At 38.0% G+C, this 15,978-nt stretch overlaps 2 long non-coding RNA genes across 2 annotated transcripts in view; one reads left to right on the forward strand and one right to left on the reverse strand.

Moving 5' to 3' along the window:
• Nucleotides 1-2,179: 2,179 nt before the first annotated feature.
• Nucleotides 2,180-5,007, reverse strand: LOC137856603 (uncharacterized). Its single transcript, XR_011096621.1, has 3 exons — nt 4,904-5,007; nt 2,718-2,831; nt 2,180-2,595 (listed from the first exon to the last, which is right to left on the reverse strand). It is a non-coding gene; the product is annotated as an uncharacterized lncRNA (long non-coding RNA).
• Nucleotides 5,008-11,436: 6,429 nt separating this feature from the next.
• Nucleotides 11,437-15,978, forward strand: part of LOC137857789 (uncharacterized) — a 42,440-nt gene continuing 37,898 nt past the window's right edge. Inside the window, exon 1 of the long non-coding RNA XR_011097283.1 lies at nt 11,437-11,574. This is a non-coding gene — a long non-coding RNA (uncharacterized lncRNA). The remainder of the gene's footprint in view (nt 11,575-15,978) is intronic.

Here is a 15,978-nt window from a genome sequence, read left to right on the forward strand (position 1 = left end):
GGAAAGCAAAACAAAACAAAAAACCACAACAGTTTGATTGCTGTCCAAATTCATCTATTCTCATACAGTCTTTCTCTCCCTCACTCTCATTTGGGCTGTCTCCCTCTGGGCCCAGGTCTCCCTGTAGCTGTATCATACAGAGAGGAGCAGGGATTTGGCACATTGGAGGTCGTGCAGAAAGACAACATTTTCAGTCATGCTTTTCTTCTGAAACTGAACCTAAAGGTGTTTACATATACATGCATGCTATGTGGGCTAAGCTTTGTCTACCACAGAAAGTGTGATTCAGAGCTACAGCATCAATATTATTCAGCTCCCCTGTGACCACCTTCTAGATTTGAAAAGTATGAGGCTCATTGTGAGATCATGTCCCTTTTTATCCTTGAATAGGGATTTGAGGTCAAACACATGTGCAGACAATAAAAGATAACTGCGGTGTGGAGGACTTAATTGATTGTTTGCTCAAAGGGGAAACAGCAATTCTGGACATTCAAACTCTGAGATTTTCTTATTCCCACTTTCCAGGCACGTTTTACCCACATACATTATCATGCCCTTTGGCTTAAATAGAAGGCTAGAGAAAACTGGCACAAACCTATTTAAATCAGAGGGCATCCTGCAGGCAGCACTGATAGGATGTACAATCACCAGCCACTTAAATGGAAATTTCACATGAGAGACAGAGGAGCTGTGGAAGAAATGAATTATTTGTTTTGACTCAAATGCCTGTAATAGGAATTTACAAGAGACAGCTAAGGGTCAGGAAAAGTTTTGATCATTGCACTTGCAGTACTCATAGCCATGTACAATTCACAATTCTGTGCACACAAGAATCCACTGGGCCAAGCACTTACATACCCGTATGCTGAAATACAGTGCTTTACACTTTATATTACATGCTGAGCTAGAAGTTAAGTGGAATGCACGAACCACAGAGAAGTCATACGTGAGCTTTTACCTGGTTCTGCTACCTAACAAGGACTATTTTGTCTCATACTTGTGGGCACGTTGAAGTCATCATTCTCAGCAGCAAAATGATAATATGGCACCATGCTCAGATGCTGGCTTTGGGGTTTGTTGCTAACCCCAAGACACTACTGATGGAAAGGCTGAGCAGCAAGCCAAGCTAGGAAAAAGAGTAACTAGAAAAGCGGATGCTTTTTAACTTCTACTGAAAGTGCTTCAGAAACATCTTAGTAGATGTGTGGTATCTGATACAGTCTGCAAAAATAACCTGAAGTTTTCTTTGATTTTTACTTCCCCCCCCCCCCCTTTTTTGGGGGGGGGGAGGGGGAAGGGATTGTTTCTTCTTTAAGACAGTGATTGAATGGGAGAGATTAAAGCAAAGGATGAGAAACAGACAGCTGACATCATTTGACCAGTTATTCCAGAGTACTCATTAAATGAGTCAGAACATGGCCATGTTAGAGCAGAGCACCGTGGAGGTGTGGGGAGCCAGGACATTAGATACTTCCTTTCTCTGTGGTCAGCAGTGGTATTCACAAAGTCATGACCTACTCTGTTCTTCTGTCCTGTCACCCTTCAGTCCTTCATTCTAGCTGCTTTCTGTCAAATATCCTTAGATAGAAGGTACCTTTTAAGAGACAAAAATGGAGATGAGAAGGAGAAAAGATGTTTGTATTCTGGCTGAGGGTCTTGACATTCCAAAAGCTTTTTTTGTAAATACATTTCTTCCTACAGGCACCGTTGTCACAGCCAGTCTACAATTTTTGCTTTACACAATTCCCTTATTCTTATCCAAAGGATGCACTACCCCTCCTTGTCTAGGACTCTTAGGGTAGTGGTGTGTTCTCCCCCTTTTCCTGTGTGCTTTTTCATAAATCCCAGTTTCTTACAGCTGTTCTAATTTTTTGGGGACACATGGAACTCCTTATAATCAGTGTGTAACAAGGTGTCTCAGACTTTGGTATTGATCTCAGTCAATGGATAGCTGTAAATTGAGCACAGTATCTCTCCTGGCTGAGCCATCTGTACCCCTAAATCTCTGAGGATCACAGTGGCTGTTTGGGTAACACACAGAATTTTGACCTGGTCTTTTGGAATCTGAAGTGAGTAGATTTTACAGTGTCTGCTAGAGTCTTTGCAATGGAAAGCATTGACTGTAATCACAGACTGCTGCAGCAGGCAAGCACAGAGAAATGTGAGATGAGATAGATTAATCATTCCTCTAGCTCCTTCATGCCCAGTGGGAAAGGTTCATCATTTATCAATAGTTTTTGAAGACACTGTGGGTACTCTCACACTATCTAGAAACCTAAATCACCACTTTTGCTTTTGTGTTTCAAAAGTTGAGCCTTCACAGCAAAACCAAATTTTCCAAAGGAAAACTAAACCTATTCTTGCTCTCAGCCTACTGTCTCTGTTACTCAAGATTTATAAAGCTGTACTGTGATCAGAAGTGGAACGTCCCCAGGCCTTAGAAGGAGTGAAAACTGAAGCAATTGTTCTTTGAAGCCCTGCTATAGCTTTCACAGAGGCAAGTCCTGGAGTGGGAATGATGCAGAAAGCTGCTTGACTTCACATTACTAAGGATGAACAAACAGTTGTTTTTCTGCTATTCACAAACAGCTCGCTCTGTGAAGATAATGAGTGGAAAAAAAATCCAGTTTGTAGCGTGAGAAAAGGATAGTTTTATATTTCCTGAATTCTTTTAAGAGGGTTACTGCTGCTTTGTCAGAGAGGAAAATACTTCTTACCTGTTGTTCTTCAGCAGTATTCTCTTTAGATTTCAAAGAGAAGATTTCTTTGTTTATTAAGAATTTGTTTTGATTGGCATGTGAGAGTCTCAGAGCATCCAAGGTCTCTGTTAGCTGTGAAAAAACAGAAGAAGCCAAGTGAATCAGCCTATAACCTTAAGCAGCTGTGGGACAGTCTTTGAATGAACTGGGATCTCTCTCTCTTTCTCTTTTTTTCTTCTGTCTCTGATTCATTGGAATAACTTTCCAAACACTGCAGTAATAAACTGTGTGAGTTGGGATTTTGGGCTTCTGATAGTTCCATGTTATAACAGGGCCCAGAGGTATTTTTTGAAGAGCAAGAACGATAGAATGTTCTCCTTGCAAGGTTTGTGTGCATGTGCTAAAAGGAAAACAACCTTTCATTTAGATTGTAGATGGGCTGCTTTATTTTTTTTGTTGTTTCCCCTTATTTTTCAAAAATTCCAGAAGCATCATTGTCTGCCTATCTTGCAGATATTTATGTGACCCTTGTGACTTTGAAGCTAATACACAGACTGCTTAGATTCATCACCATAGGAGAACAAGAAAAATGTAGCACAGCTGTGTGGCATAGTGGGTAGCATGTACTTCTCAGGAACAAGAGAAGGTCGGATTCAAATTTCTGAGCTGGGGCTAAACTTTTATTTGTATTTTTAAACTAACACCTCTTCATTGTAAAATACAGAAACATCTGTGAGAACAGGGTGAAAGTTCTATGAACATTATCTGTGACAAAAAAGGAAATAAAAATAAATGATATTTGTGTTTCCTGGTTTAGAAAAGTTATTTTTCTTAAAGGTATCACTTTTAGGTAGTGAATTACAATATTCGGTATGTGATAACTTAAAAGCAACAGTAATACACAAAATGATGAGTGAAAATTGAACAAGCTACTTTAATTTTGACACTTGCAGCTCTGTGAGCGCCTCAGTATTCATCACCAACATGGTCTTCATGTGATATTTAAATAGTTACACAAAAGAATCAGGCTGTGAAGTCACAGAGAAAACTAAACAGCTTTACTGCAAAACTAACAGACACTTAAGTTAATATTCCTAGACTTGCAAAGCATAGTGGGCTCTGCTGTGTGTTCCTTGGCTTTTCATTCTGTTTAATTTCAAAGAAGTTATTTCAGGTGCTTCCTCCAGAGGGATTCATTCAGAATTGACTCTGGAGATCACAAGGTGTTAAGTTATTAACATTATTTTCCATATTACCCCAGTTTTCTAGGAGCGCTTTCCTAATTACATGAATTACAGAGCCAAATCCTGCAATTCTAATGGAGCTGTAGTACTCGGAGGTACGCTAGAATATTTTGGAAAAGTAGGACAAGTTCTAGTTGTCCTAGGAAGGCAGGATTATTACAGGTAGCGTTACCAAAATTAGAGCAGTGGTCATATCTACCACATTCCTTCTATATCATACCCTTCTTTACCGGTCCCCAAATTATTTATTAGTTTTATTGTCAGTCTGCTCAAACAATAAAGTTCTTAAAAAAAAAAAAGATTACATTTATGTATTTCAACAGCACTTCATGCATTTCACAATGGACACGTATGAACAAAAATAATAACACCTTAAATTCTTTAATATTTACTCTTTAAAATCCATTCAACCTCAATGCATCAAATTTAAATCAGTGTTTTAAGGGCAGGATGAGGAATTAAGGCCTTTTGGTCATGGTGTTATGTTTTCCCCAGCTTGTCAAGACAAAGAGAGATAGCTTACAGCTGAATGGATCTGATTTTTGTCATAGAAAATATAAAGTCAAATGTCATCGTCACTCTATATAACTAGTCAGTATTTATGCTATTTCTCCTGGGCAACTTTTCTCTCTATTTCAGGGAACTTCCTCATTTTAAATTTCTTAAGAGAAAAATAAAAGAAAAAATGTAGAAATTAGATAAATGACTCCAGAAGGCACATTTACACAGTCTTTGCCAGCTCAAGACTTAGCAAGCTTCACTTAAGAGGACAGGTTAAATTCACAATACTTCACTGTCACAAGCTTTGTTTTAAATTCTAATAACATTGTTTTAACGTAGGAACTCTCACTGCATCTTTAGGAAAAAAAAAAAAAAAAAAGAAAGAAAAAAAAAACAGACATAAAGGAACAAAACCCCAAGCCAACACTGAAAAAATAGATGAGTGAAACCACAGCCCACCGTGCCCCAGGATGCTTCTCATTGGCATCTGTCACAACTCCAGTGATCTGGTCTTGCTGGAATCCAGCTCCTCATCACTAAGAGCAAAAGTGGTGAAAGTAGCATCACCCTGAGATCACCTTGTACCAGGGTTATATATGGGCTGTTAACCACACACTCACACACCTGCTCCCCCACAGCTGCCTTTACATTGAGGAGACAATCTTCAGCTGGGCTATGTATTTTGCCGTTTGAAAACCAACAAGTTTCTGTTATTATTATTTTTTTTTTTACTAGTAACAATTCCCCTCGTTTTGCCCCGTATTCCTCCAGGAATGTTTCAGGAACCAGGCATTAGGGTTACAGCTTGAGGTTAATAACATGATAAAAATCCATGTGGTTCCCATAGAAATTTGCAGTCTGTGTTCACAGACTTTCTAATATAGATGCACATTACTGCATTTAGTGGTCCTCATACCCCCTTGTTTTGGACAGTAATCTGGATCTCTGGGCATCTAACTGCCCCAGTGGTAACGGCTGCATACCTTAACTTCCAGGATAAATTGCTGCTACCCTTATGTGTAGAAATGCTTTGTGCACAGTCAGAAAGTGAGCACTGATGTAGTCCATTTCCTCACTTCAGTCTTGTTTGTAATGGTCAAATTGGATCTAACAATGACGTAACAGATGGTCTGAGTTTGCTGCTTAAGCCCAGTTGGTGAGGAAGCTGGTGTGCTGGCCATTTGCAGCACCCTTCATGTTGGGTGTGTTCTGTTCAGTTCTGTGCTAAAGGAGCTAGAGGAGAGGGGAGAGAAAATGAAAGCAAGTCAAGGAGAAGAGAATGTAAGAGCATTTCTCTTCCCTGTTTCTTTCTATTTTTCTTTATTTGGTTGTTTTCAGAAGCACAGTCTTGAGTTTTTGCACTTAAATTAATCTAGTGGTTGTTAAACACTTTTAAAAGGCTACTGATATGCATCCCCCCTCCTGCCCCAGCTGCATCCTTAACCGTTCAGTGGTCTCTTTTTACCCGTCGAGGGAAACATTTTTGTGTTTTCTTAACAGTCTGCAGTTGCAGTTTGTATTTCCACCGTAAGATGGCATTGTCAGTTCCTAAATTTGTTCCACTGCCCTGGAGTGGTCAGGTGCATATCAGCACTTACCCCACGGAAGCCTTGTGTAGCTGCTAGGATCACTAGAGGAGGAAGTGCGGTGTAGCTATGGAAAGAGACAAATTTTGTAAACCTTCTCCAAGCAAGTGTCAGGAATAAAAATATGTTCTTTAACGATAAATGTAAAGGTCAAACAAAAAATCTCTGTTCCCAGAGAGACTGCCGCTCTGAAAATGATACCAAAGGCGATTTTAGTTTAAAGTACTTAAGAATATGCAAAAAAACAAAGTGAGAATTTGACATTTTAAAAGGGCACCGGCAAGGTATTTTTCATGTTCCTCAGAGTGATGGGCCTGATCCTCAATTAGTGCTGCAAAGTGGTCAGGGCACCTAAGAAATAGGTGTTGATTCTGGCAGCAGGCTATTCTATGCATATCTCCAAAACCAGATTAGAAGAGCCATGGCACCATCACATCTTAAATGGACAGTTCTGGGAGTCCACTGTGGCAATCCCAGGTCATCTAATAGATGTCCTAGACATGTCCCCTGTTCTTCCTGCCAACTGCAAGGAGGTGGTTGGGCATAAGGCTTTAGACTACCGAGGAACTCCTAAGCTCATTCCTTGCTCTGGGGTGTGAATTACAGAAAAGGATCTAAGCATAAGTTTACCGTCATTCCTGTTTATTAAAAGAGCACTGTTTTTTCAGATCACTCAGTGTTCTAAGAATAAAGGAACAGGAATTATGTGTCCTAGCTATTGCACAAACTACTGGAATTTTAATGTCTGAATGTCTCCATCCCTTGTGCTATCTGCTCTGACTCATCCTTGCCTCACCTTGCGTCAAGGTTATTATTTTCACTTCTCTTCTTTCTTACTTTTTACGTTTGTAGCTCTTTTTTTTTTTTTGTAGTACTGCCTTCTGTTTTTCAGCAGGGGTATTTATGCTAGTGTACTTTATGACAATAGCACAGGCCAGTTTATCGATCCTGATGGGAACATTCACTTCATTAAGGTCATTCATTTGCTTACGTGTTTGGCTGAATTGATGCTTCTCAGTGTTTCATTTGTTTTGAACATGTGCATAAAGTTGAGCACAGAGTCCTTTCATCAACCAGCTGATTGGAGTGTTTCCTCTGTTGTCTTAACCCCTTCACCTGATTCACTGGATTCACTTGAGAGGTATGGGTCTATTCTGTAATGTACAGGTCTTGAACAGAAGTTTTAGCCCAAGATACATACCCATATCTACATTCCCAGCAGTTTACAGAATTAATATTTATTCCAGAGCATCAAGAATGAAGCAAGTTAAGAACAAATATGCATATGTTACTATAATTCAATCCATACTTTTTTTTAAAAAGCGTTTTTAATTTTGCGTTGCCTGATTGACCAGAGATGTGAAAATAGTACACACACACACACATAATTGTTTTCCTATATTCCCCTTCAGAAGACCCAGATGCACAATTGCTTGGTGTTCAAGGCCAATTTTCTTGCCTTCTACATGGAGAGTCTTCCCCTTCATTTATACAAACACCAATTAATTGTGGGACACAAAGTAACAGGGGTGAAGAAGAGAGTGGGAACTTCTTAAAATGGTTACAAAAAAGTAAACCGTTTGCCACTCATGAAAAATTAACAGTATAATCTAAAATAAAGTGTCACTGCTTACATAAAAAGACAAATATCTACAAGTTTGTGGTGTTTATACGGTGTAACCAGAATGCTGTTTTATTGCTTACCAACTAATGATTTTATTGTTGATTTTGGTAATCAACTACTCTTGTATCTTGCAAAATCAATAAAAAGTTTCAGTATATTTTACAGTGGTACTTTAAGTGCTCAGATAGTACATTTTTTTCAGTTTACTTGTATTTTAGATAACACAGTACAACCTTATAACACCTTCCTTCGATAAGTCTTCAGGGTTTCCAGAGGAAGCCCTGGGATGCAATTTCAATGTTTTGTCCAAACATTTTAGATCTAAAAGTAATTTGTTAAAATACCTGAGTGTAGTATATTGAGTTTCAGAGTGCATCTTTCTAGCTATGTTTCCATCTGTTACATCAACTCCAATGAATGTAGTACAGATTCCTCATGGATGTCACCTTCCAGAAGTCAAATCATACAGATGATAGGTGCACACTAAAATAATTAATCTATTGTTTTTGTCAAATTTGGACAGATCAGTCTAGGAACATATCAGTTAAAAGCACTTTTTTCTTCTTAATGATCTTTTTACATCCATTGTAGGTTATGAAATACAGCCACAAACTTATCGTAGCTTTTCTGAGTCCACTTACTTTTGAAGGGGCAGATGAATTTTCTTCATTTCCTCAAGCTTTTTTTTTAAATTTTATTTCTTTTTTTTTTTTTTTTGTCTCTGATAGCAGAATTGACTACTATGTGTGTTCATTTTCTTTTTGAGTTTTCTGACAAAATGTTATCACCTTGGGAAAATCATGTAATTATTCTGTATTTGAATTACTTCAGCCACAGAATGGAATATTTCATACTACAGAGAAGTGCTCGGAAGATGCAGCACTTCAACATTTTTATGGTGGCAGCATGAGAATCAAGAGGTAGGAAAACCATTCTTCTTTCACTTTTTATTTCAGTGCCTGACAGGAGAGTTCAGGAATACAATTGACTGGAAAATTTTCAGCAGCATTTTGTTGAAATCTTTATTGGATATGAAATGTTTCAAATAAAGCATTTTGACTAGTGTTTCCAGTGTGGAAACATGCCTTGATTCCTAGCAGGCTGCTGACATCCTTTTGTACACAATCCGTACGCACTGGGACTCAGTTTCCAAATTCTGTTCTGCAGAGCTAACATTTGAAGCTTTTTGAACACTTTTGAAGGTGTTGGATGAACTTTCCAGGGTCTCCAGCTCCAAGGTATACAAGCCAGTTGGAAGCAGATGAGTCAGCTATTTCCAAGATACCCAGTTTAGAACATGGAGTTAAAAAGTTAGAGCTAGAGAATCTGGGGACTCCAGTCAATCATTCTACCCCTGTGGGTGACAAAAAAAAAAAGGACACCTTAAGTTGGAATATTGTATTTCAGCATTTTAAAAAATGCATCCACCTTCCAAGTTCCTATTTCTGTGTTGGAACAACTACAGGATATTGGTTTCAGTCTTACATTAGCGAAGAGGGAATCCTGAATCTCTACGGTTCTCCATTCTTCTTCAAAATCCAGATGGAACACCAAATGCCTGATAGTTTTTAAATTATTATAAATATTTATTACTTTTAACTGTTGACATCTTGCAGTTTATAATTTGTTACTCATGATGAATTTCTGATTATGAGCTCATAAATGCACAGCTATCTCATTGAGTCGCGTGATCATCTCTAGTGAGTGTTCCAGCACTGCTTTCTAATAAAGTAGCAGAGGATTGTCATGGCTTTATCCAACAAGCAGCCCTGTCACTCAGATGTGTTACTAACATTGTATTACTCGTGTTTTTATGACTGTTTTCCTGACAGTGCAAGAATTAGATTGACCTGCTCTTCTCAAGTCAATCTCACAAAGAGAGTAGGACATAGGGCAAAACCTCTTAGGACATTAGGAAGCATTAGTTGCTTCTCTCGCACGAATGTTCAGTCTTCATCTGCAGAAATTGACTGGTACAATACAACACTCCTGTAAGAGTTTTGAAATGCATTGCTACTTGGCTGAGGTCAGAGAAAATGGCACTGGGGGTCAGACTGTGCATTTTGTTTTTATCCATATACGATCAATGTGCTGATGTACCCTGTCTTTGACCTGCTTTCAGTGAACAACCAAGCAGGGCTGATGAACAGTTTATAGCATGAACCACGTTCTTAAGTTGTACTGACCTAAAAAGAATTTGTTTCAAGTTAGGAATAAGACATAGAAATGTGATCCTTCGTGTGGAATGTCTAAGATACTTTTCAGTTATTGTACAGCTTAAAGTATTTAATCCTAAATTTAACTACTGCTGTTTCTTTTACAAAAATTCTGTAAGTTCAATCACAGTCTTTCCTCAAATACCCAGCATGTATCCTTTGTATGTTAGTACAGTCTGGTTGCAAACACTATATATACCACTTCACATAGCTGTCTTTGTGAGTCAATGCACCTTGTGTAGAAGCTGCACTCGTGTTAGTCAGAAAGCTGAACCACGAGAGCAATGTGAACGTTACAGTGTGGTGATCTTATGCATCAGATATTGATAAATGGATGTAACTCAGCTTTACCTGAATTACTAAGAATTAACAAGCAAAAAGAGAGAACTAGGTAAATAAGATCTCTTTTCAAAGAGACCTTAACTCAAAGGCACCTTAATTTCTTGTAAGACCTAGCAAATTAAAAGAAGCAGTGGGACAGTTATTATTCCCAAGTCTCATCCTTTTTACCCAAAAAGTAAGTAGGATTCCAGTGCTATGTGACATTAGCCTTCTTTTTCAATAACTTTACTGTACAAAGTACTTGACCATAGCTAAAATACTGTATACACAGCGTACAGAGGTTCTCTCAAATCCTTCTGTTAGTGTTTCTGAAACACAAGAACTATTCTGTAAAGTAAGTGAAAGGCCCAACAAATTTAAATGCTAACAATAGAATGAAAGCAATTGTTTCCGTTTAACTGGTGGTTTCAGAAGCCTACAGAAGACTGTTTTCATATATTTGTTTTTTAAAAGTTTACAGAAGAAACTGTTGACTTACCTGGTTAAATATACAAAAGCATATTTGTTATGATTCTGAAGCTCAGAAGTTTTTTAGTAAATGTTTTGGAGAAAACGTTAGATCATGGCACCCCGGGGCTATGGAAGCTAGATATCCTGTAAGTTAATACCCTGTGGTAAATTCAGTTTGATCGGTAAGAGGCTGTAAGCAGCAACTAGTGTGGTTGTTAATGAAGTTTCTGTCCTAGGTGGACTGCCTGGTGTCTAATAAGAGGTCACTTTGCAGCTTTTCTGTTGGTCTTTAATACTTTCTTGACATTTTTAGGAGCCTAATTACCTTTGAGTCATCTAATCTTCTTTTAAATTTGGTTGAAATCAGCCAGTGGGTTCCAAAGTCATTGGACAAAGGCCCCTCACAGCTTAATGACACAAGCTTTGTTTCCATGGGGAGGAAAAAAAAAAAAAAAATGGAATAAAAAACCTCTCTGGGTTCATGTCACTGCTGGGGGGAGCAGCCTGTCAGTGGCATATCTATGGCTGAAATAGAGCACCTTACAGTGACACACTGGACTGCAAGTACTGTTCCCAGGAGCTGAGACCACTCATAGCAAAGTTTTTGGAAGCCTAGATCCAGCTCAGACTAACTGAACAGTATTTCACTGTGGTTGACTATACAGAGGTTAAAAGTTAAATGCCTTTTCCTTAGAGGATGAACAGGTGTTGCCAGACTCTCCTAGAAAAGGCAAATGGGGCCTTAGCAACAGAGATGAACACAGGTGTAGCTCATTACTTCCTCAGCAATGGCCCCAAAGAAGAAACAGGTTTTACAGCAAGCTTCTGTTAGTATTCAGAGAAATCAACCTTTTTTTTCTTGGAGTTCTGGATGAAGGAAGCCTATGGGAGCTGATCCTGGAGCCTAAAACCGTGAGTTGTTTCTTCATTACCTTCCTTTGCCCGCCTAGTATGACTGAGCAGCAATCCAATTTAGAGCATGCGGGCTATGGATAATTCAAAGTGATTTTGTACTGAAAGCTGCTTGTTGCCTCTCATGTGGTCCTGGCAATTGCTTAGGAAAAAGTATAGTTTCAATCAGAAAACTGCTTCATAAAATGTTCCCCAGCTGGATTATTATCCAATCAGATGTTATAAAGCCTAGGACATTCCTCCATAAACACATCATGATTACCCTTAATATAGGGCATACCTGGTAGTTGTACTATATGTGAAATGATTAGATGTAAGCTACAAATGCCTACTTTTTTTCTTGGGGGAAAAAAAAAAAAGACTCGTGTGTGGCTAGTCTAGTGGGAGTCTGAATGCTCTTTTTGTGTGCTTGTACTGTAGTGATAAGTAAAAAGCTTTAGTAAAGACTGTTGCTCCACTAATCACTGTCCATCTCCAAAATAAAGAAATGTCCTAGAATGTCCCAAAATAAAGAAATGCCAGAAGAAATTTCAGTCTAACCATGAGATAAAAGAAAAGGTGGATGTGAATAAAAGACAGAGAGGAAGAGGGCTGAGGGGATGAATTTGTTACCAGTTATGCAAGATACAAACATGACCTACATTCACTAGTAGCCTTGTAAAACAAGCAACAACAAAACAACAACCAAAGACACAGTTATGCCTGTGACCATCTCCAGCTAAGATGGCAGATGTTTTTTTTTGTGCATGTGTATATGAAAACTTAAATTTAATGTGTGAATGGTGTGTTACTTCAAGAACCCAGGAGCATAGCTGCATAGTTCTCTATTAATGACCAATTTTTTCATCTCACTGTTGCTATCTACCGCTTGTATAGAATGATTTAAAAATAAAAAAAATCCAGTGAGCAGTAATGATGACCCAGGCCATTCAAGGTCTTCCCCTACTTAGCATAAACACTTCTGAGCAGAAGCTGTTTATAATTTAACAGCAAAAGTCCTTGATGCCACAGGGATTTGAAGGTATGCTTTAAGTCAAAGAGAAATTAGGCTAAGGAGGAATATGGTTGAAGGATTTTTTTTGTAGTACGATTGGGGCTTTACATGCAGTTGTTTTTGATGAACTGCTTGACCCTTGCTCCAAGCCTACTGTGGTCCTAAGAAAGCTTAGCACAGGCAACAGTAGGTCTGACTAACACAGTAAGTCTTTAAAGAAGTGAAGAGTGTGTTTAGAACTATCTACATCTAAATATAGTTCAGAAAAAAAAGTATGAAGTAACAAGAAATGTGACATCCTCTAATTTTCAAAAGATGAAGGAAACAGCTTCTCATGTGTTGTAGATGGACTTCTTTGCACAGTGCTTTTAAGGTGACATATACGAGAATTATCCCATCCTATTTCTGGAAATGTTTAAAGGTCAGTTTGTACATCTCAGATGGGTAGTTAAGAAATTAGTCTGAAACACTGTACAGCTGTATATCAGTCTGCAATCTCCACTTTGCTTGTGAATATTGATTTGATTTATCAATGACACCGTGTCCTGGCTTCTGTTTGGATGTTTCTCCCTGCTGGACAGTGTGGAGATAGGAGAGCAGACTCCACATTTCAAGCTTTGAATTGCAAGTTAGCTGCAGCCAGGGAATAGTTAGGGTTTTAGGTGGGCTGCAGCCAAACAAAAACATTGCCTGGCTTGAGCTGGAGGTGTGGAGAAAAGTTCACTAATTGGGGCTGAAACTTTAGAGAAGGACAACTTTGATAATAGGCTTTCAAGAGAAATGAGAAGGCTTTTCACAGGAAAATGAGGGAGGCCCTAAAGGAATGAAAGGACTGACTAAAGCAGAGATGATCAAAGGAAGTTATGGTTGGATGTTTTCATAGAGCTGATTATATCTTGTGTGGTGCCCATGAGCGTAGCATGATTTGTTTTATGAGTCTCACTGAGAATATTCTCCAACTCTCACTTTACCTGTTGCATCATTCTTAATTGGTGAAAAGCAAACCTCTAAAATGCATAATTTTGGGGAGCATGCAGTTGCTCTTTAAAAGGCTTTGAAAGAATAGCACTGTTGTGTGGACGTGGACTGTCAGACTGTAGGCTCCTAGGTCTCAGGAAAGAGTAAAAGAGAGAATATCTGAATCTTGAAAGCATGATTAGAAGTGCAGAGCTTGTGAGACACCATTGAAATCTGGTCATTGCTCACAGTTTAGAGGCACAAGATATCCAGAGAACAGCAACTTTTTGCTGAAGTCGGATAAGCATCCCAGTAGGATGCCGGCCGGGGCTGTAGAAATGATGCTTCCAAAATGCATTTGTGCAGTGCTGCCTGCTAACTTCATTCTCCATAGAACAAGGATTTTGTTCACCTCAATAAGAAAATACCCGTTTCCACTTGTTAGAACGGGGGTACTGAGAGCAGCCTGCTGCTGCAGCTCTTGTGCAAACTGCATTACTGAAGAATTTTCCTCTGTGTTTGTATACAGTTGTTAATGATCAGCCACTACTTACAATTAATTTAATTGTTGTTAAAATTAATTTTTAGTAACACTTGTGTGTGGTTTTTTGTTTGTTTGTTTTGTTTTCTTGTTTTCTTACCATTCTTGGTCAACTGTAAGGTAAAAGAGATGAAAAGCTGAAGCATAAGGCTAAATTTCTGGAATTTGTGACTTCTCAATCTTCTGGCTTTTGCAAATAATTTACAACAGAACCTCTGAAAACATTCACTAATTTTGTTTGTTTGTTCTGTTTATTGGTTTATTTAAGAATCTGTATTTCTGGTTTGCTAAGCTCTCTGAGGTTAGTTATATCTGAAAGTAAAAGCTTCCCATTTGAAGATCTCTTTGCAGATTATGAGCATTTTGTGTATGGGATGTAAAGATCACATTTGTTTTTGAACCCAATTGCCTGTTATGAAATAAGCAGAAGGCAAACTGTTGCTGTTTTTTGTGTTCTGTTTATGAAATATGTAAGAATTTGATACTCTTATTTCCATGAAAGAAGTACTGGAGGGAAGAGATTGAGCATTTATTTTTTTCCTTTCCTTCTGCTTGATTATTTGGGAAGACTTTCTCTAAATCTCTGACATTGATGAGAGCCATTTGAGAAGCTCCCCTTAGCCAGGACAAGTCTGGGCTCAAAAGCACAATTCCATTATTTCAGCTGGATTTTATTACTGCAAGCAGCTTACTCAGCTGCACAGTAGGAATGTTTAACCAGGGACAAGACAAACTTCGATAAGCTGCTTAATTCTGATTTGGGACTGTTCCTCCAAATCAATTGATATTGAAATAATTACTTCTCAGAATCTGTAGAGGAAAAGGATGTAAAAAGAAAATTAAAATCTAATTAAATGGGGGTAGAAAGCAGTGTCTGAGTAGACAAATCTTAAACCTTAGCAAATTTTGAAAGGTTATATTATCCTTTTTGTCCCTGGAAATCTTACTTTTTACATGTCTTCCCTCTTCTTGTACTTGTATCATAAACTTTTACCCTTCTCTTGTTACTTAAAAACTAATTTTATATATCTATATGTAATTTATGTAAATGATTTTGTTTTATTTCATATCTACATGCACATATGTGCACACACACAAATCTTTTGTAATTTGTATAAAGAAAACATAATCCAACAGGATTTATTGAGCTACCCTGGCAGTGGCAATGCCTTGAACAGGATAAGAATGGTATTGCTGTTTCTCCAAGAACAGGGATCATTATTTCAGTATTTGTAGCCAAATTTCAGCTTATGCAACTGTTCTGCTTCTTCTAATCCATTCCTTATAAACTGTAGTTGTTCTTTTCTTCACTACTAAACTGCAGGACTGCATTATAAATTCACTGTGGTGGATGAAGTAATTCATGTATAGTAGGGGCTAAGCTCTATTCTCCATTTCATTAATTTTATACTAGTTTAACTACTAACCTTGATGGAATTATAATGTTGGAGAGCCAATTTTCTGATACGTCCTAGGGGTGGGGAACAGCTCCTGTTGAGCATGTATATTTGTAATGTAAAGATAAAAATACTTACAAAAATGAGTTTTACTTTGTCTCTTAGCCCATTGCTGCTTAGTTTTCTTAAAAGCTTTTGTTGAACAAGTTTGTCAAAAAAGCCTTTTGGATATATCAACTGTTTTGCTATTCTTTCTGGTTTCTTCCAATAATTTGAAAGACAAGACTTCCCTGCGCAGAGTCCAGGCTGATACCTGTCTGATACACAGATCTAAGGAGGTTGTTTTTCTGTAATTGTCCACTAATTCTATCAAATTGAATTTATTTTCTGTTTCTGATTTGATTTTTCTTCTTTGACTTAACTTCATGTAAATTATAAAGAATTTTCATATTTGCATACCAAGAAATATTATTCAGAACTGTGTATTCTTCTTCGCTCATCCAGCTTTGTGTCAC

Source organism: Anas acuta, chromosome 5 (genome assembly GCF_963932015.1).
Source record: "Anas acuta chromosome 5, bAnaAcu1.1, whole genome shotgun sequence".
Classification (NCBI taxonomy): domain Eukaryota; kingdom Metazoa; phylum Chordata; class Aves; order Anseriformes; family Anatidae; genus Anas; species Anas acuta.